Below are 25,908 nucleotides of genomic sequence, written 5' to 3'. Positions count from 1 at the left end.
CAGAAGTGGAGGGGGCACGTGTGTCTGACACCAAGCTACCACTGACATCTGCGGGAGGCGGTGGAGGGCAGGGAGCAGTCTGCCATGTCTGGATGGCGGCGCATGTGGCTGTCAGTCTCCATGGGCAGAGGCCAGTGTGGATGACTGGCAAGCTAGGAGGTGGTGGTGGCTGAAGGGGCCTGGCTCTGGCCCCCGCCCCAGCAGACTGCCTTTGCTTCCCTCCCTTCCCCTGGGAGGACGGAGGAAGAGATGGTGGCTGTGGGAGCAAGGGGTTGCCATGCCCTAGAGGGGCCAGCTCTGGCCTGTGAGACAGGAGAGCTGGGGCAGGTCCCGACTCTTGCTGGTTCTCTGTGACCCCTGAGTCAGGTCATCTAGGGGCCTTGGTTCCCCTCTTCACTCAGAAGGAACAACATTCGTTGCCCTGCCTATCTCATGTGCCAAAGTGAATTTGTCATTTAGCATCAACCTGACAATCTACTTAAAATGTCAACCAGCGATAGGTGCCCACTGTCCCCTTCCTCTGCTGTATTTTTCTTTCTACCATTACACGCCCTGACTTTCTATCATACATGGCTTCATCTATCTGTGACTGCCCTTCTCTGCCATGAGACCATAAACCCCACGAAGGCCAAGACTAGACTTTGTTCAGAGGGCTGGGTCTCCAGCACCTAACAACGCCTGGCACATATGAGCACCAGGCACATCCGTGAATGAACGAATGAATGAATGAATGCATGACCCATGTGACTAGGGTGGTGTGCTCCCCCAGCCTGTCCATGCCTCCTCCCGGTGCTTGTCACAAGGCATTCTGATTGCACCTGGCCCATCTGTCTCCCCACACACAGTGAGGTCTCTGTGGCTGAGCATGGAGCCAGCCTGGAGGAGGTGCTTGACGAATGTTTGTTGGAGCAGGGAATTGAAGCACTCTCCTCCCCGGGCCTCTGTGTCCCCAATTGTACACCGTGAGGTGGTCAGCCCAGAGGCTTTTTAATTGAGCGCCCTTCCTCGGTGAGTCTAGGATTTGTAGCCTGTGGGCTGGCACCTCTGCACCTGCACCTTGCTGTGTTTTCCACCCCAGGCTTGTCCTGACCCTCCAGGGTTGGTCACTGCCCAGTGCCTGCCTTCCCCTTGATGAGCAATTAAACCCCAGAATAGCCATTGTTTAGAATCAGGTGCCTGCACCCTGTATTTATCTCCAGAATGTCGAGTGTGCTCGGGTCCCTGCCAGCCACATGGTGGGCATCGTTAGGGCTGCTCTGGCATCAGGAGACAGTCAGCACCAAGGGGAGCAGGAATCAACGAGGAAAAGGCACAGAAGGGAACCGCCTTTCACTGAGAGCGAGGCACTCAGCAAAGCTGTCTCATATGTCCTCAGCAAGGCCACACATGATCGATGCCATTAGCCCCATTTCACAGCCAGAGGGCTGGAGGCTGTAAGAGGCCACCCTGCCCATGGATCTGCCTCAGGCTCACAGAGCTTCTAAGGGCCTGAACACAGGACTGTCAAGCTGTTTCACTGCACCACTCAGCTTCCCCTGGAGGCGGGGGATGCTCGGCTGCCATCAGCCCCGAAACCATAAGCCCAGGAACTGACAGTGAGCGAGTGAGTGAGGGAGCCACACTCATGGATGCTGTCATGGGTCTATGTGCAAATAGCCAGATGTGATTTCTGGCCTCTTCTTGGCCTTCCTACACTCTGTGCCTGTTCTTCCAGGTCCTGTCAAATCTTGTGTCTTCTCTGAAGGACATGACAGAAACCTGAAGTGCTGGGAGTGAGAGAGGCCTGGGACGTGAGACCCTCCATGCCCACAGGGCAGAGCCGGTGCTCAAGGCCAGCCCAGGGCGGTGGCAGTGGGAGGAATGCAGTCCAGGCCCACAGCAGAGCAGAGTGCAGAGAAACAGCTGACATGGGGCTGTCAGGGGGACATCCAGGCACCACCTCTTACCTGCTAGTGACCTTTGTAAGCTGGCCTTCAGCTCTCTCATCTGTAAAGTGGGAGTAACAATGGTAACTGCCTGATACGGCCCTCTTTAGGATTCGATGAGGTAATCTATGCAAAATTCCCAGACGAGCACCTGCTTCGGAAGCCACTAGTGGCCACCACCATATCACCACAATGCTGCACATTATAAGAGGGAGGAGTAGTTTGAAAACAAGCAGTAGGACTGGACTTACAGGTGTGCGTAGGGGACCCAGTTGCTGGAAGAGGAGAGAGGAGAGGGAGGAGAGTCAGACTTAAAGTTAGAGCCATTCTGGGCTTAAAGTTAGAGCCATTTCATGTGGCTGTGGAGAATTCATTTACTGTTTCACACGTGTTGGTCCTTTGGAAGCAGGGCCATGGGATGTCAGAGCGGGCACGACCCTGGAGGTGATGTGACCGCCCAGAGTCACACAGCAAGTTGAGAGCGCTCCCCTGCTTGTCTGTGCTTGTTTCCCTTTTTGTCACAGGAGGTTGGTACATTAGGTGGATGACCTTGGGATCTTTCCGACCCTGAAAATGACCCCTACAGACTATTTCTGGGGTCTGTTCAGTGTTAGGAAAGGGGAGGTGGACGCTCTGAAGAGGCAGAGTGTGCAGGTGAGAATACAGCACAAAGAAGCACCGGATCCCCTGGCTGATGCACGAAGAACACACTGGAGGGAGGAGCACAGGTCCAACTACTGTCCCCTGGGACTTGAGCAGGGCTGTCTCTGGGAGGCGCTGGGTGGCTTGCACATCATTGGACTCAGATTGGCATAAACTGGAAATCTCCCCAGAGATGTTTCAGCTCCTGATGGAAAATGCTTCCTGACATAGCCTCTGCTGGTTCCTGACTTCCCAACTCTGCTGTAGGCATCGTCCCTCCAGTGGACCAGCCAAACACCTGAGCCAAAGTGGTCCAAATCTCGTCAGTGGCCAGAGGGCTGGCAGGGCCTGGAATTGGCCCAGTTGTCCTGAACTCTGTACCTGGCATTCCTATGGGGGCTTGTGGTGGGGCGCCTACTGAGCTGCAGCCTTCCCTAAACCCTGCTATGTTGGGAACTCTACAGAACTGGGTTTGCTCCTTTCTGTCCCTGTTTCCCTGCTATGGACTCCAGTTTTCTGCAAGAGTCAGAGCCACACATGAACTCCAGACCCTGAGAACTCTGACTAGCTATTAGCATTCCACCTAAACTCCTCTTTGGGCTAGATTCTGTTCCCCATGCCCTCCAGGTGCTAGCTGGGTTCTTGCTTTAAACACGGAAGATTGCCAGGAAATGATGCTGACATTCTTCTAGCTTAAGAGATTGCCAGTGTTAGAGGCTGCCTCTGTCCCACCCATGAGTGGCTCTGCTTGGACCCATCACAAGCTTGCCCCAACCTCTGGAGGCTCCCTTCTCCAACCCCCTTCCTACCACTGGCCTGTGATGCTGCAGTGCCAGCCTGCTGTTGGGGTATGCATTCCCAGGTCTGAAGCTCAGGCTGGGTGTTACAATGATTTGGGCTGCAGGTAACAGAAACCTGAGTACAAGTGGCTTAAACGACAGGGGTTGATGAACTCCAGGAGCCTGGTGGGGAGGGCAGGTCCAAAGCTGAATGACTCAGCAGCCCAGTGATGTCAAGAATCCACTCTTTCCAGCTTCCTCTCTCTGCCAACCTAACCACCGAGTCAGCGTTATCTCACCCAAGGTCATAAGATGGTCCCAAGGGCCATTTGTAGACATGATGGTGGGTGGTACACAAGAGGAACATTGTCTCTCAATTTTTTTTATTAGCAAAGAAGTTCTTTCCCAGAAACTCCAAGACTTCCCTTAGATGTAAAATGAGAGTAATAGGTCCCATTAGCCAGAATTGAGTCACGTACCCAACACCCAAAGGAGTCACTGGAAAGTAGAATGAAACCACTAGTGCTGAATTGGACTAATAATGGTTGGCTCCCTGGGTCTGCAGAAGGTCTGTCCCCCAAAAAAGCAGGCCTCTACCAGCAGGGAAGAAACAGCAGGAAAACCTTTACTGAGTAGCTCCTAATATTTAACTTGAACTTTTCCTGTTTGTATTTGGTGCCAGAGCACCTGGTCACAGACCTTTGTACCAAAGGAAGCCATTTTGACTTTTCCCTCTGTGCACCCATCTGGGCTTTTTCATGTAAGCAACGGGAGCTGACTTTAGACAACTTAAGCAAAAGCGGATTAGGCTGAAAGGATAATAAAATCTCACGGAATTGACTGGAAGGCTGGAAAACAGGCTCAGAAAAGGATCCAGCCCCTCACCCAGTGCCTCTGCTACCCCAGGGGAGCAGAAAGCAGGAACTAATCAGGGACAGTCCTGTCATGGCCACATATATGGAAGATTCAGGACCTGGAAGACAGCATTTAATATGCCCAGCTCAGCATCCTCTTGGCTGCAGGAAAGCAGGGAGCCTTGATTTACTGTCCACCAAGCCCAGGAGAGCTAATTCCCCAAAATGAAATCAGGGTGCTGTTGCAGAAGTAGGGAGAAGTGTTGCCAAGTGGCCCCAAACCAGCAAATGCACACTGCGCATGGTAGCCCATGCCTGATCCAAAGACACAGCAGAGACGGTGTGATACACGTCCCTCACAGGGAGGTAAGAAAAGCCCAACCATTACCGTGGAAATGGCTGCTTGGTGCCGGGGACACATCAGCATTCTCCATCAAGTCTCCACAAAGCGACCCCTTCTGATGTCACTGTGACAGGTGGAGGATTCTGTCAAGTCCTTCTAACGCCTCCCTGAGCCACTCATTCGGCAGGTCGTCCCACCTGGCTTCTCCCAGTTGCTCTAGAAATTCGATCAGTACATCTTCTGTTCACCAATCACAGGAAACTGGTGACAGCCCTGGAACAATCCTGAGTTTTTCTTTAAGACGAAAGTGAAGATGAAGACAAAACCTTCGAGATGAAAGCTTACCATACCCCTGGGTAGGTTTCAGGCTGGGCTAGGTCTGCAAATAAGAAACTATTATTGAACACCTGCTTTTGGGGCAGGTAAGGTACCGTGCACTTGGCCTACGGCATGTCATTTAATCCTCCCACCACCCTGTCGTAAGCCTATCGTTTTCCTTTTCTACAGATGAGGAAACTGAGGCTTGGAAAGAGTCAATGACTTTCCCATGGTCACAGCTAATAAGTAGCTGGTCGGGATTCAAATGTGATCCAGAGCCCCTTCCCCATCGGCTCTCTCTACGGTCCTGCGCCCCACTGCTAACGGGCATCTTGTTTTTACTTGGAACAGGAATGAGACGTGGCCTTAGTTCATGTATTTGCCCTCTAGGCTTTCCACCCACCAGAAACTCTCCTCACTTTGGGCTTCAGCCTACCACCTGTGAGAGCCTTCAGACTACTCCAGAACTGCCATCCCAGAGATGTCAAGCCCTTCCTTACCCCCCCAAGGCTCCCCATGAAAGCACAATCATGAGTTGTATTTTTTCATTTACACAATGAAACCTTCTCTTTTCCCTTATAGTTGTGGCTTGTAAGGGACATGTCTCTGCCTTATGTGGGCACAGGCATCCTTCCTGTGGCTCTCACCAATGCCCTCATCCTGGCAATGGACCAGAGGCCAGATGTTGTGTTGAGTTCTTATATACATACTTTGTTTAATCACTACAACAATTTCATGAATTATTAAAACTACTGTCCAATTTTACATATGAGGAAACAGATTCAGGTGGGTTAAGTAACTTACCCAAGTTCAGACAACTCTGAAGTGATAGAGGTGAGCATGAACCTGAGAAACAAGATATGAATACAAATATTAGGTTGGTGCAAAAGTAATTGCGGTTTTTGCAATTTTTAACGTTTTAAACCGCAATTACTTTTGCACCAACCTAATAACTCTATTATAAGGTAGAGTTGTTCTGCTAGAGGGGCAAAGACAGGCTTCTTGAGGTTCAGGAAGAGAAGGAAGCAGGATGATGGTGGTGGTAGTGGTAGTGGTGACGGTGATGGTGATGGTGCTACTGTTGATGGTAACGATGATATTTATGATGATGGTGGTAGTGGTTATGGTGGTGATAACGCTGATGATGGTGATGATAATGTTGATAATAATGATGATGTTGATGGTAACAATGATGATACTTATGAAGACATCAGTGGTAGTGGTCATGGTGATGGTAATGCTGCTGAGGATGACAGTGATGATACTGATGGTAGCAATAACGGAATTCCTGATGATGGTGGTGGTGGTGGTATCATGGTCATGATAATGCTGATGATGCTGATGATGATGTTGATGGTAACAATGATGGTGGTGGTGGTGGTATCATGGTTATGATAATGCTGATGATGCTGATGATGATGTTGATGGTAACAATGATGGTATTTATGATGATGATGGTGGAGGTGGCCGTGGTGTTGTTAGTGTTGATGATGGTGATGGTGCTGCTGCTATTGTTGGTAGTGACAATAATATTATGATGAGGACGGTAGACGTAGTGATGATGATGGTGTTGGTGACAGTGCTGTTGCTGCTGTTGGTAGCCACAATGACAATATTCATGATGTTAATGGTGGTGGTTGTGATAATGGCAGAGATGCTGAAGAGAATGATGGTGACGATGATGATAATCCTCTGGCGTCCATTTGTTGAGCTTCTGCTTTATGCCAGACCCTGACCTGGGTGCTTTCTACTATCTTGTTTTATCCTCTTAACTTTCCAATGTCAGGATAATCATCTCCACTTTACTCATGAGGACACTGAGCTGGAGAAGGGCAAGTGGCCTGCCCAAGGGCACACAGCCAGCCTGAGCTGAGCGTGAGCTTAAGCGTGCCTCACTGTAGAGCCACCACTCCTTCTTGTATCAGGGTCCCTAACCTGTGGGTCATGGGGCTGGGCATCTCAGAGGGAGGTGCTCCATAAATACATACTGAATGAATAGTGAATGAATGAATCCTAGGGGGTCAAAGCCTTAAGCCCAGAAGACATAAATAACATGTCTCAAATGAGTATGTGTAACCATTACTTAAATATATGTGGTGGTACTGTGATTACTAAAATACAAGTTAATTGTAAAGCATTATGTTCATTGGCTCTTGTATTATTGCTTATTTTCCTAATGAAAAGATACTAAGTGTACAGTTACCATCAGGAGGAGTTTTGAGAAATATTTTCATACAAAAAGGAGTCCTTGTGCTGAAAGTGGTGGGAAGCATCCTGCACGGTGTATACACAAAACACTGCCCAGTGTCTGGCACAGAGATCACTCGGAGGAGAGAGGAAACGCACCAGGCTGGGTGTTGGGAGCCTGTGGCATTTGTCCTGGCTCTACAAGTGACTTTCTTCCTAGAGCTGAACTGTCACTCTCAGTGACTTTATCTCCATAAGACCTGACACTAACATCTAATAGCTTTCCCAAATGGCTATTGAATGCTTGCATGAATGAATGGATAATGAAAGAAAGAGTGAGTGAATTATGACGAATGGTGCTCAGGGAGCATCGAGGAGTGCTTGAAAGTGAGTTTCTCATCCTGAGAGCAGAAATAGAATGGCGGGGGTTCAGGACTTTCAGCTCTGAGGGGCGTGATGAGGCAATGGCTGCATCTCGGGGGGCGGGGGGCAGACCTTGACCCTGAGATGACCGTGTTGTAGAAGAGGTGGTAGTGGGGCTTGGCTATGAGGCCGTTCTCACCAAGGCTGTGGCCATCACTTTTGGATGCATTTTTCAAACTCAAGTGAAAGTTGACAGATGGTGGATAATATTCTCACTTTCTCTACTTCCCACAGGTCTCCCTCCAATACAGTCCTCCAAGCTCTTAGAAATCTCTGACACATCTCGACCATGAGACCACAGCTAGCTTTTGGCAGGTAAGCTCCCCCATTCTGTCCCTCACACCACAGGACATAGAGTAATGTCAGCACAGCCCAAAGGCCAGTGGGCCATGTTTGTGGCCAGTAGGCAGGTGGGGGGTGACTTCGGCCTTGGGAGAAGAATGGAGCCCCATACTCTACTGAGACTTCAGGAAAATCCTGCCAAATGTCCCGAGTCCTTCAGCTGGCATTTCTGCAAAAGCAGCATATGGTGATAGGCATGCGCCCTGGGATAGAAGCCAGGGATCTGGGTCTGACCCTACTCTGCCTTTACTGCTCAGAAAAATGTCAAGCAAGTCCCTCCCTTTCTGTGTCTCTGTTTCCCTGTTTGAAAAGTGAGGGGGTGGAACTCTGAACTGGGCAGGCCTCAAGCCAGCTGTTCCTGCCAAAGCCATGGGGTAGGGAAGGGTTGGTGGGCGCACCAGCTGTCTGCCACTTTCCTAGGACTCATCTTCTGTTTGATTGCTCATGGAGCTCACGTCCACAGGGAGTTGGGGATGGGCTTTGTGTGTGCACAGTGTGTGTGCACGTGTACATTCAGGGGCTTGTCACCAGCCCCACACCTGCCCTCTCATGGCTGGGCAGCACATCACGGACACTGTAGGCTGCCAGTACCCAGTTGCAAAGGCTGCTCATGCACTGACAGCTGGGCAGGCCCTCAGCAGAATGTGGGTATGAAGCTCACACTGAGTGAGGGGCAATGCAGGGCAGGAGACCAGGTGAAACTAACCGTGAGGCCCCCATTAAAGCAGGCGTGAGTGCAGAGCCAAAGCTCATGGGCAGGTCTTCAGGTCAGGCTGGGAGAACTGTCTAGGAGACGAGGACCAGAGGGCAGGCAGAGGCCCTTTTGCTGTCTGACAGACTGGAGGCTGCCCCACCGCTGTGCCACCCCGTCTTGAAGAAGGCTTAGGTGACACATGCCAGGATTTATGGCAGCAGGAAGTCAACACCCTGCTTCCAGGCCCCTGCCTGAGTCTAGCCAGGCCTGGTGGCTGCCTCAAGGTGGTTTGAGGATGGGCAGGTGAGTGTCAGCCTGTACCTGCTTCCTCAGGCAGGAGAACTGGTTGGCTCAGCTGCAAAACATACTGGGAACTTGAGGGGCTGGGGACTAGGAAGGAGCTAAAAGCAGCTGAGATGACCTGGAGGGGTCCTCTATGGCCTGGCCCAGGCCCTCACCAGCCCCATGTCCCTCACCTCCAGCTCCCCACTACACAACCCTGACCCCCAGCCCTATGAAGGTCCCTGAATGGAGCAGCACCTCTCCTTGCTTTTGCCCATGGCCCCTCCACTGTCCTCCTATCCAAACCAGTGGGATCCTCTGCTGACCACCCAGCTGGCCTTGTTCATAGTACCTGCCACATAGTTTATCCCTCTGTCATCACTCACACCTCCCTGGGTTTACTCATTCACTTCCACGTTGTCTCCCCAACACACCGAATTCCTTGGAGGCAGGGGCATTTGGCCATTTACAGAGTGAGCTGTGGGAGTACCTGGGAGTGAGATGCGAGGTAGGGAAACTGAGGTAGGGCCTGGTCATCTGGACGTGTTTGTTGCCTGCTGTGCTGTATCCTCTGTGCTGGGCACTGAGGCAGAGACAAATGAAGTATGTCATTGCCCTCGAGAAGCGTCCCATTCAGTGGAGGAGATGACATGCAAATAGGCCACAGTGCAGGAAACACGGGAAGGCAGGGGAACTCTGTTCTGTTTGGGTTTGGTTGTGGTGGTGGTTCAGGGAAGACCGTTTTAAGATGATACTTAAACTGGGCTTTGAAGGATGAGTAGTTCACCAGGTTAAAAACAAAGGAAGAAAGTCATTCTAGGATGAGAAGGAAGCAGGTGCAAAAGGGGAGTGGCTGGGACATAGGCACAGAGGAGTGTGCGGAGGCGAGGCTGGGAGAAGTGGGCAGGCCTTTGACTGTCATGCCCAGGAGCCCAGATTGGGCTCTATGTGCTCAAGGAAGGGAGATAGTCAGCTCTGTGGTACGCAGGCTAGAGGCCGAGGACTAAGAAGAGGCGCTCATGTTAGAAGCTACTAAACCAGGATATCTGGAGGTCCAGGGCAGGACGCCCCTTGCTGGGGTGTCTGTGGCCCAGAGTCTCCGGATGCAGAGAATCACAGGCGCTCCTGTCCTAAGCTGTGGCCCCTTCAGTAGCGGCCTGCTCGGCTCGCCATCAGAGCCCCTCTGCCCACCTCACCCAGCTCTCCTCCATGTCCATGAAGGACCGCATGCTGTCTCCCCCAGGGCAGCAACCTTTAAGGAGTCTATTCTGTTATTAGGTGCTCTTCTCTCTCCTAGATAATAACAAGGTGCCTCCTGCTCTGGGGTTTTTCTGTGTGGTGGGTAATACTTCGCAATTTTATAGTTTTGCAGTCTCTCCGCTTGGCAGAACTCAAAATACTTTCACATCTGTCATCCCGGTAGAAAAAGTAGGTTCTGAGGCCCAAGAGAGCTGGACTCCAGTGCTGCCCTGTCATCCCTTGGGGACCAGTGTAACTGGTCTGAGCCTCCGGGTCTTCACCTCTAAACTACCTACTTCTTCAGGTGGTTCCAGAATCAAATGCCAGAGCTCATGTGAAAAGCCGGCTCAGTGCCCGCCAGGCGGTCAGCACTTACATTCCACGCTCCTCCATCAACTCCCATCCCTGTGTTGGAGCAGGTGGCCAGTGAGGGCAGTGGTGGCCGAGAAAGGCCTGTGAGTGTTTTGGTTCAAAAGGTGGCATGAACAGTCAGCACGTGTGCCTTAGCAGGAAGGCAGCCCTGTTGACTTTCCTTTAAAAAGTTCATTCAGCAGAACTTCCTTGAAACCCCTCTGTTCCAGGCACTAGTGTACACTGGGGGCCCAGATAGGAATGAGATGGTCCCTTCTAGAGAAGGGACATGTAAACAAATAAATAGCAATGTACTGTGAGAACGAGTAGCAGCAGAAGCACATACAAGACACAAGAGAAGCAGAGAAGAGAGGGAGCCATACATTCTGTAGGGGACTGTAATACAAAAGAGTGTTGGCGGGGTGGGTGAGTTGGCACTGGAAGGATCTATGGGGTTTTGTCAGCACAGGAGGACGGCAGGAAGGGAGTGGGGGTATTCTAGGCAGAGGGACTAACACGTGCGGAGGCGTGAGCATGGGAAACATCCTGGTGTGGTGGGGCATCGGTGTTGGTGTTTATAATGGCCTGCCTGGCAGAGCTTCCGTCACAGAGAAGTATTCAAGGGAGCCTAGTGCCCAGTCCCTTTGCCAGCTTGGGGCAGGCTTCAAAGGAACATCAGCGAGCTCTGTGATAAGGCCAGATGTGCAGTGAGGAGCTTCTGAGGCTTTCCTTGGTTGGAATCGAGGGCATGGGTTACCTGCAAACTCTGAATTCATCCTGGTGACATCATTGCTGTGTTTGTGCTGGGGCAGAGAGAGAGATGACTAAAAATTGGTCCCTGCCTCAGGTACACAGAGGGAGGGGGACGGCCCCTTACATGCCCAGACTGTATAACTATTGATTCTCTAATGGGAGGGGCATTCAAAGTGCTACAGAACCATAAAGGAGGGGGCGGCCAGAGGTTAGGAGCGGGGGTATCATGAGGAGGGAATCTCAGCCACACAGTAATAATAAGGATTATAATAAGTCGTGGTTATCAAGGACTTAGACATGCCAGGCATTGTTCTAAGAGCTTTATATGCATTTTCACTCCACCTGCACAACAACTCTGTGAAGCAGGTGCTATTATCACCCTCTTTTAAAGATGAGGAGGACTGATGCACCGAGAGGCTGAGTAATTGTCCTGAGCATACACCGCTTAGCCAGGTTGAACCCAGGCAATCTGGACTCAGAGTCCACGTTTGAATGACCCATGTAGCCTAAGCACTAAGCCCTTTCTAAGAACTAGAGGCACAGACAGGGTTGGGACTAGGTCAGTCTTGCTCTAGCACATAGTAGGCACTCAATAAAAATGTGTTCACTAACAAGAATGCATGGATGAATTGGACCTTGAAAGAGTTGGGGCGGAACATGGGGGTAGGGACAGGTACTGCAGACAGAGGTTGCAGCTGCATCAAAGGCCTCAGGTCCGAGCACCTGGGGTGGCCTTGAGGCACTGCAGGTCTGGGGCACTGGAAGGCTGGAGGGGACCAGATAAGGGAGACTTTGAATGGCAGCCTCTCTGGCCAACCCTCCTTATCCTGAAGGCTGACACCTGCCTGCCTTCCCTAGCAAGCTTTTCCCACCTGCCCTGTCCTACATCGGGAAAAGGAAGGTGCTGTGCCCTTTTTGTCCCCATATCACTATTTGTCACCCTCAGAGGCTCCCGGGGGGCTGATCTGGCAGCAAGACACAAGCCCTCCAGAGACAGGGAAGGCATGCACCGCCCACAAGGGGCTCAGGAAAGACAATTCAAAAGTTGCTTGTGAGGAATGACTTTCTGAGTGTTTGAGACTTCAGGGAGCAGGTGTTTTTCAAAGACACTTCCTTCCTTCATGCTCAGTAGGCTGGGGATGGAAAACTGAGGCTGGGAGTTAGCTCTGTGGCTTCCTAGCGGGTGCCCTTGGGTGAATCAGTTCATTTCTCGGTACCTCAGTTTCCATCTCCATAAAGTGGATACATAACAACAACGACATACAAACAACATACAAACAACTACAGAATTACAGTGGCTAAAATTTGGGGAAGCTCCAGCATAGGGCTAGGCTCAGTGAAAAGTTGGTTCTCAGCTTCCTGCTTTGCTTCTGGGGCCTCAGTTTTCTCCACCAAATGAAGAGTTGGAGAATGTTGATCTTTAATGCCAGCCGGTCGCGACACTTTAGGATTCAAAGCTGCCAACACCAGTGGACTAGATATATAAATATATTTACACACACGTATATGCCATATGCCTGTGAGCATTTACAATTTAATCATTTTTATACATTTAAAATGTATATTAAATTATGTTCAATAGAAACATACAATTGACAGCATCTTTTATTGTGTTTCCTTCTAATTACAAAAGTAATACATATTTATTGAGAAAATTTTGGAAAGTACAGGAAAAGAAAAAAATTCACCCACAATTCCACATTTGAGAATGAGATCGCCTCTCAGATAGTGAAATTCTCTCCCACCTTTTTTCTACGCACATACACAGATTTTTTAAAAACTGTAGCTGGGATTCTACTCTGCCTTCTATTTTTTTAACTCAAGTTGAGCTGTTGAACCAGGTCTCTGGGCAGGGCCGTCATCCCTGAGCCGAGAGAATCAGGAGGCAGCTGCTGCCACAGCTGTTCTGTACCCACCCCCACCCCCACCCCCCGACTCCCGCCCGCCTGGACGGCTGGCTGGAGGCATCTGACCTTCGGATGTTCCGTGTCTCTGGCGGGTGCACATTTTACACTAATTTTAGTTTAGCCGCTCAGGCCTGCTGGCCTTGGGGCCGGCATATAATGGACGCCTTATGTAGACAGCTGCCAAAGGTGCAGGAAGAAGCGTCCCACCTTAAAATGTTCCTCGTCGCCGGCCAGTCCTCTGCTCTCGGAGAACAAGCCGGCTCCCTGTTCCTTCTCCCACCAGGAAGGGGCCGTTGTTGATGTTCATGGCCCAGCAGGCTGGACGTGGCGGGCAGGTGGCCCACCAAACACATGGGCAATTGCTTCTCCGGACGGGGCCATGTTTTTACAGGACAGGCTTTGATTTGAGCTGGAACAGCTGAGAGAGACTTCCCGAGAAATTGCTGGGTGGTACGTTTACAACAGGGCAGCTAGGTGTCTGAAATATGCCCAGCTGTGTACATGGAGCCTTCTGGAGCCTCACCTTAGCATTTTACCTTTGTCCAATGTGTACAGTTTCCTCTGACATGCCTTCTTGTCCTAATGACAACCCTGTGTATTGGGTGACAGTATTCCCATCTTACAGGCAAGGGAACTGAGGTTGAAATGGGGAAGCAATTTGCTAACGTCGTCCAGCAAGTCAGTGGCAGGGTCTTGAACGTGAGCAAGGGTCTCTCTCACTCCAGGGCCAGGGCTCTTTCTATTCATCAGCACCATATAGGTAAGCAGGTCAGCCAGGCTCATAGTCATCTGTTCTGTGTTTCCTTATGTTTGCTATTGTTTTAACAAAATGGAGATACTTTCATTTTCACTTTAAAAATCATACCTATTTATTGAAAATAAATACACCTGGTCATTCTGTTTCTAAAGCACAAATCTGTTGATAGGCGACTCTTGCTTCAAATGCAGGAAGTCTCTCTTTGCCCACAGGATGAGCCCCCATGCCTTAGCCTGACATCCAACTTCCACAGCTTGCCACCTGCTGGACCACACCCACACCACCTGCCCCAGCCTGGGCTTCCCCAGCCCTTAGGTAGGGTGGACAGTGTTTCCTTAAGATCTGCTTCTTGACCAGAACGGAGCTCCACAAGGCAGGAGACGCGTAGGCTGCTCATCTCCAGGTCTCTGGGGACTACGCTGGGCCAGACACAGTATCAAGACTAATAAACGTATTGGCGCCCAACCTACGGCTCTTCATAAGAACCTGGAGCATTAATCCAGGCTTAGAAATAAGCCCAGGCCTACCCAGCAGCTGCCAGCCCACTAAGGAAGTGGCTTCTTGACTGGAGTGTCAGGAGGGGCCTGCAAGGCCATGTCAAGAAACACTGACCCTGGACAGGCTGGGAGGAGGAAAACGGAAGAGCGTCCCCAGATGTGTGCTGGAGACCAACCCTCTCCCCACATGTCACATCTTCCACGTCTCCCATCCCTCCCCTCTCCAGTCCCATGGTGACAATACTGCCTGTGTAACACGTCCCCAGCCCGGACAGTAGCTCTTTGACCCAAGTCCAGTGTGCTTCTGGAACAAACTACAGGCATCACATGCTGCTCTGGGGGAAGGAAAGTTCTCTAGGGACCATCGGGGCTTAGTGACGGCAGGACCTAGTCTCTCCGATTCTGCACAGGACTCCTCTCTGAGCCACGGCCTCTCAGCCTCCCAGACTCTGGTGCTCTGAGCATTATTATGGGAGAGGCAAGGCCTTTCGAGTCCCACAGCCTCAGCTCCCCCCAGTCCTGCGACTTACTAGCGAGGGGCTCATCTCTCTGAGCCGGTTTCCTCATCTGCAAAAGGGGACTCGTGATACCAACCTTTCAGCATTGTTGCATCTTAAGAGAAAGGGCTTTTCAAAAAGTCCAGCAGACACACCGTGACCAGCAGGTACGCAGTGAGTGCCTGCGTTTCTTCTTCTGGGGGGCTCACAAAGCCTCCAGAGCCTCCCTGAGAAGTGCCCAGCCGGCTCAGTGAGGTGGCGGTCTCTGGGGGGAGGTGCAGAGGCACATTGCACATGGTGCACTAGTCTAGCCATGACCACTTCTCTGATTCTGGCATGTGTTGGAGGTCTAGCCAAGGACCTAAAGGAGGAGGAATAAAACTCCTCTTGTTTTCTACTGAAAGCCTGTGGAAAAGTAAAGTTTTATATAGAGTCGTTTCACTTCACTTTCAGCTTTCTAAGAAAACAAAAATCTTTCATTCATTTGTTCATTCATTTACTCATTCATCCGACAGAAATCTCCATGGCCTCGACCACCTACCAGATGTGGCACAAACAGGCCATGCAGGGACCTTGCCTTCAAAGAGCCCATCATCTAACCAATAATTGTAATTCAGGGTTAAAAAGTAAGAAGCAACATAAGGGGAAAGGCATGGCGTTAGGGGGGAGAGTGGTCGTTTCTTGCAGGGTTCGTTGGAAAAGGTTCCACAAAGAAGGTAGCACCAAAATAAGCCAGTTAGAAAGCATAGAAGAAAAAGACCCTCCTCTCAAAAGAAATAGAAGCATAAAATATCCAAGAATAAATTTACAAAGGTATTGTGCATTAGTCTAGAAATTAAATGAAATCCCAAATAAAACCCCAACAAAATTTTTTCATAAAATGACTGTAAAGTACATCTGGAAGAATAAGCATGAGTGACTAGCATAGAAAAATGCAGTGTTGGTAAAGGCCTGTGGCTCAAAGGACTGGAACAGAGTGCCCAGAAGTAGAGATAAGTGAGTGTGAGAATTAGAGACAAAAAGGCAGGTGATGTTATAAAGACAGCCAGCTAGCTATTTGTAGAAGAAGAAAAAAAGAAAGAAAAAGAAAACTGGATCCATACCTCAGTCCTTGCAGTGAAATAAATTCCTAGGTAATGATAAAGCATGAAACTGTAAAGGTACTAGAAGAAAAACAGTGAGGGAATATGTATATCAAATTGGGTTGGAGAATGCCTCCTTAAGTATAAAACCAAATCCAGAAATCATGGGAGAAAATTTAAAAGCCCATGGCAAAAAACACAATAATTAAGGTTAAAGGATGATACACTAAGAAAAGTATTTCAACATATTATGATGGGTAAAGGGTTAATAGCACTAACAAAAATAGCTCATAAATGAACTAAAGAAATCACCAGTAGAAAAATGGTCAGAGGATGTGAACGAACAATTTGCAAAAGATGAAATACAGGGCATAGTAAGCATATGAAAAGGGTGGTCACCAGTAGTCAAGGAATGCACATTAAAGAATCAAGATGTACTTTGGGGGCCTATTTCAAAGAATGAGAATAGTTGGGAGATGAGGAATGGGACAAGGGACACTGGAGCACTGTTAGTGGGTTGTGACTTGATACACATGTTCTGGAAGGGAATTTAACAATATGCACCAACATTTTTAAATATGCATACTCTTAACTCAGCAGTCTACCTCTAAACAGGTACTCTAAGGAAATAATCAAAAGTGCCGGAATTATATGTGTAAGAAGGCAACTGAGCTCACTGGTTATGAGTGACAGATCAGAGGTCAAAGGGTTGTTTTTAAGCTGTGTGACCCTGGAAAAGTTACTTAACATCTCTAAGCATCAGAGTCCTCATCTGTAAAGTGGGCATAATAATATCAACTTCATAGGCTTGTGAGGTCAAATGAGGAAATATTTAGAAAACTCAGAGCAAAGGGCTGGTCCCATAGTAAGTACTGAATAAATATTAGCTATTTGATTATTACCAATAAGGATGTTCATTATAGTATTGTTTATAATAGCAAATAATAGGAAACAATCAAATCGTCCATCAGTAGGGAACTACTGGTTAATGATGGAAGAAATGGTCACGAGATACCGTCATCTGGAGACCTGTATTTATGGGCATGGAAAGATACCTTTGACGTATTGTGTAATTTTTTTAAAGGTGTCAGAAAAGTGTGGAAGGTGTGTTCCAATTGCATAAAAGTATACAGCTCTGTATCTAGAAAAGTATAGTTGATCCTTGTTATTCACTGTAGTTACGCTCTATAAAATCCCACAGACACTGGATGGATCAGTGAACACCGAACCATTGCTCCTACAGGAAAATACAGCATTAGGTTCCTGCCAGTCTCTGGGCACAACATTCTTGTCAACCAATTAGTACGTAACCATGTTTCACGTGTGTTTCTGTCAAAAATAACTTATTTCACATGTATTGTTGTTGATTCATTAACGTGGAACTCATGACCAACAACAACTCTGTAACTCATGCCTGAAGGTAGCTTATCGCACACACAAATTTGTCTGTAAGGCACATCACAGTGAAATCACCAACAAAAAGCACAAAAAATGCAAAGACGTGGCACTAACTGGACTACGAAAAGGACCCTTGTTTGCATAAGACGGCTGAAACAAGAAGGCAGCAGCCCCTTGTTTGACCTCAGCTGGGAGGATACCCATTGGGCCGCTCAAATTTTTCAGGCCGCTCTGCTCACGTCTGCAAACGAGCACAGAAGCACCATGAACATTGATTTGGGGCTTACAAATAAATTTTAGCGAGTGAGTTTGCAAATACAGAATCCGTGAATAATGAGAACTGACTGTACGTAAAAGATGGCCGCATTAAGGATGGTGATCTGAGGGTCAGCATTTAAGGTGATTCTCCCCCTGTTCTTCCTTGTACTTACCATACCTGAGCTTTGTAGAGTAGACACACATGAGTAGAATCAGTCAAAGCCATAAAGCTCTTTTTGTTTTGGAAAGAAAAACTTGTCACCAAGGGCATTCCGTTGTCAAGATAAAGCCAGACTCATTATAATAAAAAAAAAAAAAAAAAAAACAGCTAATAATTTATCGTCTATTATGTGCCACACTGACTTCTAAGCCATTATATATATTAGTTCATGTACTTCTCACTCAAAGAGATAAATGCTATGAATGTCCTCATTACAGGTGAGAAAACTGAGGCAGAGAGAGGTCAAAAACCTTGCCCAAGTTCACAGCTAGTAAGAGGCAGAGGCTGGATTTGAACCCAGGCTGTCTGGCTCCAGAATCCATGTTTTCAACCAAAATTCTGTGTGTGTCTGCTCAGTGCCTAGTCTGGCACTGGGTTGCAGAGATGCCCAGGAGAACCTGACGAGACCCTTGCCCCAAGGTACTTCCATCTAGATTGAGGACAGGGCTGGGGTGCAACAGGCCTTGTGGGCTCATGGAAGGGGAGGCCTTCCCAGCCCAGCCTGAGGACTCAGGGAAGGTGGAGATAGCCCGGCACACCAGGCCCCCACAGTCTGGCTCCCCCTCCGTTCTCACCTGCTCACAGGCACACCCTCCCTCCCACCAGGGCATCCGTCCCCCTCTCCTTGAGCCTGCCATGCCTCCTCAGGCTTACTTGCCTTCTGCTCATTGCCCAAGGCTTGGCTAAAAAGTCATCTTCTTTCTCAAGCCATCAGGAAGAAGCAAGGGCTCCTTCTCTGAATGCCCTCACTATTTTTGAATCATATGGCTATTATCTCTACCCACCTGTCCATCTACCCTCTGTAATGAACTTGTCTCAAAAACCTTTGAATCCCCAGCACTCAACACATTCCTCGCACATTTTATCTATCAATAAAAGTGTGTTGGATGAATAAATGAAAAAAAAACACACAATGGAAATACCTAAGATTCTGAGCCCCGCCAAAGATCTAGGCCAATTGAATTGTAGCTTGGCTGTTGTTGAAGGCTGCCAAGGCTCTGGAAGGCTCTGGAGGGCTGAGCTGTCTGGCCAGGGGCCTCTGTGACCACAGGATCGGGAGGGAGAGCTGACAAGGCTGCAAGACCAACATGAACTGGGTGTTGTTTCTGTGGCTTCTGAAAACCTCCACCCCAGTGGGAAAGGCTAAGAAAGGTCCCATTCAGCTTCTCTTGGCATTTCCAAGGGAAAGGATGGGGTTTGGATTGGCGGGGCCAGGGATATCTCTTCTAAAATAGCTTCATGCATATTCAACTCCTCCCTGAAATAGTCAGGTGGCTATTTTAAGCAGCTTCTACTCAGATGCCCACACATAATGGCATCTACCTTGAGCGTGTAAACCAGCAAGAAGCGAAGACAAGGGGACGGGAGGACAATGCTAGGAAGCTTTTGATGAATTCCTGCTCCTCCGCCACTCCTTGGTGTGCTTTCTTCTCAGGGACTCTCTTGCATGACATTGAAAGTCCTGGTTACCATGACAACTCACTGGAGGAGTTTTCCCATCCAGTGACCTCACCCACCTGGATCTCAGAAAGCACAACTACGCCAGGGCGGCCAGAACTTGAGGCACAATAACGTAAGTCCATAACATAAGTCCATTAGTTTATTTCTGAGAGTTGCTCAGTGCCCATTTCCTCATGGTTTACACACAGTTCTAACAGGTTCCCATCAGAGTAGAAGTGGAGGCTGTGGAAGGGCAGTGAGAGGTGCGGCCCTAACAGCCAGGAGGGTTGAGGTTACAACAGACAATCCAGCTGTAAGAGTCAAGACAACTTACATAGGAAACATGAACAACTAAGCACTGAAACCTCAGTATGCACCTATCCTGTGCTCTGTGCTGGGGAAATAAATAAGACACAGGTCAGGGAACGAACACGTAAACAAACAACCGCAAGTGTATTTATCTAAGCTCTAACTTTGTTCCCTCAAAAAAGATTCAAACAAGAAATTGGAAATACAATGTAAGAAGTGCTGAAGTTGGGAAGACGATGTAGTAAGTGCCACTGCTGAGGTGAGGATGCAGGATTCCCAAGGGGAGGAAACAGGTCTGTCTGAGGAGGTTGGGAAGGTGAGGCTTGGGCAGAGATAAGAGCGTTCTTGTCAGGCAAGCAGGTGGTGACCTCTGTTCCAGGTGGCACGCACAGCACACACAAAGGAGCAGAGGCGGGAAATAGCAGATCTGTCTGGGGAACTCCCAGTCAGGGTGGCTGGAACATGGTACCAAGGAGGTGGAATGCTGAGAAGAGCGGCTGGAGAGGCCACACAGCCACTTCTCTGGGTCCTTGGAAGCTCTGCTCCAAGAAGTGTTCTCCAGACCATTGCACATTTGGGCCGAGATCCTTACCCACTCCAGTCATGTCTGAAGGTCTCTCTGTGTCATAATGTAGAACAGTGATTGGACGAAAACGAGATTAGGTTAAAAGCTTCACAGTGAGAGGCGTGACTAGAAGAATGAGTTAAAAGTTCCTTCCAGCTTCTTAGGAGATGTGTCAGAAAAATAAAATGAACAGAGGCTAGGAGCCTGGATCCCAGCAGGAGAGCTGTGATGGAGGGGGGTGGGGCGGGGAGACTGACACAGGAGCCCTGCGCCTTAGTGGCTCAGCTGTATCTCAAGAAGAGATTGTTTACTTTTATTTGTCTGAATTTATATTCACACTGTTGCCCTGTAGGCACCAAACAAAGTTCTGTTTTGTCTTGTTCGAAGCACCTTAAGAAAGGCAGGGAAGTGCGTGATACCTTTTAGAAAGACGGTCACTCACAGGGGTTGGGCGACAGCAATAGGTGAAGCTTCAGGAGATGAGCTCCAGTTCTCTGCAGGACACAGGTCACACAAGGCCCGACCACACGTTCCCTTCTCATCAACTTCTTTAAAGGCTTCAGAACCATCAGCAAGAATCCTGGTGCCCAGAGGTGCCTGCATCTCTGTGTCCTGTTCTTCCCCCATTGTTCTTGCATCTGCATGCAGCTTCTTCAGTCTTTGTTCATTTCTTCATCCGATCATTCAGTTGGAGCTACGGGTTGGAAAATCATTGGCATAGATAATGGTTTCTTCGCTGAATTTTCAGGGATCTATGAAACCCCTGAAATTACAACAGAATGAATGCATATCCTATGTTCATTTTTTGAAGAGATAGCACATAGCTTTCAGAAGATTCTCAAAGAGGCAGGTGACCCCCCCAAAAAAAAAAATTGGTTAAAAAGCACTGATAGAGATGGGAATTGTTTTATTTTAAAACAGATGATTTCACTTTATGTTAGACAAGCAGGGTGAGGGAATGCTGAATGAAATTCTCCATTCTGCACAGAGCTATCCCAGATGACGAAGTGGCACCAGGGACCATTAGTGTCCCCCACCCCTATGCACAGAGTGTGTGCATGACTGCCGCTGAGCCAGACCCAGAGGCTGGCTATCTAAGCATTCAGGGAGGACAAGGTCCCCAACCTAAGACTCCTTTCTGTTTCTCTCTTCCCAAAGACAGTCTCTCTGCAGTGCACCTTTGCAGCCTGCGCTTGGCAGAAAGTGAGGAGATCCTCCTGGTTTGGATGGATGTAGAAAGCTGGAAGAAATCTGAGAAAGGAGAAAGCCTGTGAGCTAGAGTTGCAGAGGTCTGGGCAGTGACTAGGCTTTGAAATTTATTGATCAGTTATAAAAGTCAGGTTGTGTCAACCCTTGTCTGGAAAGCCTCCAGTGGCTTCCTGTCCCTGAGTAAAAAAACCAGAAGTCTTATAAATGCCTGCACAGCCCCAGTGACGTGGCCACCAATGACTTCTCACACCCCATGTCTTCTGACCTTCATGCAGTTCCTCAAACTCTGGCCTCAGGGCCTTTACACTTGCTGTTTCTTCTGCTGGGAAAAAAATGCATGCATGGTTCACTCCCTCACTTTCTTCAGGTCTTTAATTAAATGTCTCCATCTTGGTGGAGCCTTCTCTGGCTTGTATTTAAAATGGCAAAACATTTTACTGCTACCACCCCATTCTCTGCTTTGCTCTGTTGGTAGCACTCACCACCATATAACACGCTATTGTCTATATATTATTTCCAGTGCCTGGAGCACTGCCTGGCCCATAGCAGATGCTAAATTAATGTTTGTGGAATGAATGAATCAACTGTTACTGTGCTCTGAGCTAGTTGATTTAACATACTATGATCTCATACTGATCCTGCAGTAACTCTGTAGCGCAGATTATATTCTCCCTTTTCACAGATGAGAACCAGAGACTCATAGCAGCTGGAACCACTTCCTAGGTTCTGGGTGCTCAGAAACTCCCTGCTTTCTGTTTGTTCCCCACTCCCACTCCTGGAAGGCTTTGATCCTGCCTTCCCCAGGGCTCCTTGAGCCAGATGAGAGGCTGGGTTTGTGCATAGATTCGGTCAGTAGTTACAAGTCCACAGGTAACTCCCACAATCCAGCTGCATCCAGGTCAGACAGTGTTGGATATATCCTAGAAGTAATCAGTCACATACACTCATCAGAAGCCAAGTAAAGGAAAAAGGAAGTTAACTTTATAGGGCCTTTGATGCATTCCTCCTCCTCATTGCTACCCCATATTGTATCTCAAACATCAGCTCACTTTCCTGGAAGAGATGGTTACGTAAACAGGACTTTGCTCTTTGACAATATAGCCCAGAACCCCAAAATAAGCCTAGAATGCACCAAGATAGCCATGACTTGAGGCAACGTCCATGTACATAAGCCAGTTGGTTTGCTGCGAGTAGCATCCATTGGTGCCCATTTCCTTCACTGTTAACACACAGTTCCAGCACATGCCCAGCCTGACGGATTGTGGGGATGACAGGACACAGGCAGAGAGACAGGACACATGCAGAGAGAACCGTATCGCAAACCCCTTGCCATGCCCTGTGCTGGTTATTAAGAATTACAAAAATGAGTATGAACGTAGAAGGTGCCTTTAGGAAACTTACAATCCAGCAAGAGAAATAGATGGAAAACAATTAAGTTCAAGTGTATTTTTTTTTAAATTAAAACCTTCACCTTGTTCCGCCAAGGATTCAGGTTAGAGATTGGAAATATGATATAGTCCCATGCTATAGTTGCAGTGGGGAGGCAGGCTCACATAGAAGGGAATGGTCTCTTCTTCCTGGGGAGTCAGGGGGCCTCAGAGGTGGTGCTGCTGGATCTGGGCATGGGGCAAGCAACCTGGCCCATTTGGTGACCCAGGAGGAAACCCGTGTGCCTGAAGTGTGGGGTAGATGACCATCCATCCAAGGTGTATGCTGTGAGCTGGTCCTGCCCTTTGAGAAACTTCTAGTCCAGTGAAGCAAAAGCTTGTATGTGTCCACAACCCCTCCTTCCTCCCTCCAGAAGCCTGTTCTCAGCTTTTGGAAAGCCCCGGGCTAAAGGGGCCCATGGCATTTCCTGTGGCAGCTGAGACAAATGCTCCTGCAGGCTTGGTCCTCCTGGACCCTGAATCACAGGCTGCACTGAGCAGAGTCTCCGTGGTAGTTCCGGTCACAGGGTCACACCTGTCATTCAGACAGTACAGTACAGCTGCAGCGCTCCATCGCACCTGGCATCTCATTTGTTCCTCCGTGAAGAAGGCTGGGGAGGCCCGTTTTCCAGTGTGTGGATGGGATCACAGAGTCTCAGAGACCCCAAGTCTCAGGGCCAAGATGGGAATCCAGGGGGAGGGAGCAGAGGCCCTGCCACACAAGCGTGGAGCTGGTAGTGCAAACACTAGCACAGGATCACCAAACAGCAAACGAGGTGCTGTGACTGGTGAGAAAACACTCGGGTTGTGGAATCGGCTTGAACCAGGTTCAAATCCTGCCTCCACGAGCCATGAGCTGCCCTCCCCTGCCTGTGTGCCCTCCCTCACCTGTGTGTCCTTGCTCCCTTCGGGTATCTCACCAGTTAGATGAGAATAATCACATCAACTTTGCAGGCTTGTTGTGAGCGTTAAATGAGAGGACGCGTACACATCCACCCGGGAAAGTAAGTAATGACAAGATCCATTGTGCGTAGCTCAGTTTGTGGCTGACTTTACGTGTATTATCTCATCTAATCCTCCAAGTAGCCTAGAAAGTAGATACTATCACCTCGTTTTACAGATTTACAAAGAAACCGAGTTAACCAAAGCACCCATAGCCAGCAGATGATGAAAACTGAACACTGGCTGCAGAGCCCCAGTTACTAAACATGAGGTTATAATAATGCCTCGTCTCATTTCACTTACGAACCTTTGGCCCACACAGGCTCAGCCACTCGCCAAGTCTATGGAGGTGACCCCCTGACCCAGCAGGAGGGAAGCACCATGGGACTCTGCAGCAGGGTGTCCCTGGAGACCCCAGAGAAGCCGAGTGAGCTTGACCCTGGAGGAAACGGCCAGCAGCTGTGGCCTTGGGAAGGAAGGGCTGCAAGGTCACGGCACCAGGCAGAGCCACATGACCAAGGTGGTTGGTGGCTTTGGACTAACAAAGTGGTGACCTGGAATCCAGCGGGCTGGGTTTCCCTTTCCCACTTCCTTCCTGTGCCGACTGTCTCGCTGAGTCACCTCCAGGAAGTCGCGGCGGTGAGGTGGCGAGTGAGCAGCCCTGGGTCCTCCCTTGCCCTTGCCTTTGCCTCACTGTGTGACCCTCAGTCAACCATTTCCCCTTAACAGGGCTCAGTTACACCCTCTGTCACACCAGAGGCCTGACTAGATCTCCAAAGTCAGGGAAAGGGCTTCTTCAGTGGACAAGTGCCTCCTGGAAGAGAGGTTAGAAAAAAGGGCCATTCAGCTGGTAACCAGCTAGGAATTTAACGGCCACGGGGATCCATAGAAACATGCAACTTGCTGGGTCCTTGCTGGGTTCTTTCACGGGTCCTGAGGTGGTGAGACCAGGAGGGCAGTAGAGGGCAGACCCTCCAAATGCTGAAATGGAGATGGTCTCAAGGGGCACCTGCCACAAGGTCCTAAGCCTCTTCTAATTTAGCTCCAGTCTCTGCCAGCCTCCTGTGATTTGTGTTTCTGCATTTCTACTAAGTCCTGGACCCTGACGAGGGTCTGAGTGGACGTTCCAGGATTCTCAGTGCAGGTACAGTCTGTGGGGAAATGCACAACCAAGGGGAGCCTCCTCTCAGCTCCCAGCAATGTCTACTTTGAATCCTGGGCTATGCAATAACCCTTTCATTCACTCAGACCCAAAAGAAGCGTCTTTGACTATACGAAGTTCCAACCTTGTTTATGAGACTTACCCTGAGGACACCACATTCTGAAGTCCGTGTGAGCTCATTTCCACAAGTATCAAGTCTTAGTGTGTCACAGCTCCAGCTCTGAGATGCAAGGACATCCATGGCTAGGATGAGGTCCTGTAAGTTAAGAAGAGTTTGTTCCAGGACCTGGGGGATGAGAGAGTGGAGTGCTAGCATCTATCTGTGCTTCCTACCACTCTGGAGATGATGGGAACACAAAGGAATGGCAATTGGAGGGCATCTGGGCCCCAAGTATAAGGTTCTTTATCTACAAGCTGGAGCCCAGTTGGACTAGTGTGGGTTGCAAGCCTCTCCTGACGTGGCCTTGCCCCCTGTGCCAACCTCAAAGCACGGGTTCCCCTTTACTTAGGGTTTCAGCCTCACCACTTGGCTTGTGCCGTTCCCCATCCTGCTGTATCACTTCATGTTTCTGTGTCTTTGCGCATGTCTCTTTCACTGGGCGACCACTTCCTCTCCTCACCCATCTCCGACTTAGTCTTCCTCATAAACTCTCATTAAAGACCCAGTTTGGATGTCACACCTTCCTAGAAGTCTCTCCTGACCTTTCCTATCTCCCTGGGTGGCACCTCTGGAAACATTTTTGTTATTTCCTTTTCACTCCACTTTATGGCTCTTTGGGTCCATGTCTGCAGTTATTTGAGGACTAGGACTGTGTCTTTGTGGCATTTGTGTCCTAGGCAGAGCCCAGGGCCAGGAAGGTGGTGGATTCCTTGCTGAGGAATGAGTACCCCGGAGCATGTGACCAAGGTTCAGAGAAAGCATGATGCTGGGGCGAGGCCCGGGAGCTCGGGTGAGTCCCTGGCTCTGCCACCAACCAGCTGTTCATCCTTAAGTGCCACCTGTCCCCAGCTGAGTTTCAGTTTCCCCTCTGAAAAATGGACTAATTTCTTGGATCTCTCTCCAGAGCGGACATTTTGTGGTATATCTGGGAAGTCTGTGAGGCTGC

The 25,908-nt window shown here is 49.2% G+C and overlaps 1 protein-coding gene across 5 annotated transcripts in view; it reads left to right on the top strand.

Moving 5' to 3' along the window:
- Positions 1 to 25,908, top strand: part of HIVEP3 (HIVEP zinc finger 3) — a 435,628-nt gene that overhangs the window by 266,820 nt on the left and 142,900 nt on the right. For 4 of the 5 annotated variants that reach the window (XM_019737161.3, XM_019737160.3, XM_019737156.3 and 1 more), the window contains exon 3: positions 7,706 to 7,786. The gene's annotated coding sequence lies outside the window, so the exon portion shown is untranslated. Of the gene's footprint in view, positions 1 to 7,705; positions 7,787 to 19,183; positions 19,322 to 25,908 lie in introns of all 5 variants that reach the window. The other variant, XM_019737157.3, reaches the window with a different exon arrangement.

This window comes from Rhinolophus sinicus, chromosome 14, assembly GCF_057876585.1.
Source record: "Rhinolophus sinicus isolate RSI-liver-muscle chromosome 14, RSI-T2T, whole genome shotgun sequence".
In the NCBI taxonomy this organism is placed as follows: domain Eukaryota; kingdom Metazoa; phylum Chordata; class Mammalia; order Chiroptera; family Rhinolophidae; genus Rhinolophus; species Rhinolophus sinicus.
Note: the sequence above shows the minus strand (reverse complement) of the source record. Positions and strands in the feature narration are given on the sequence as shown.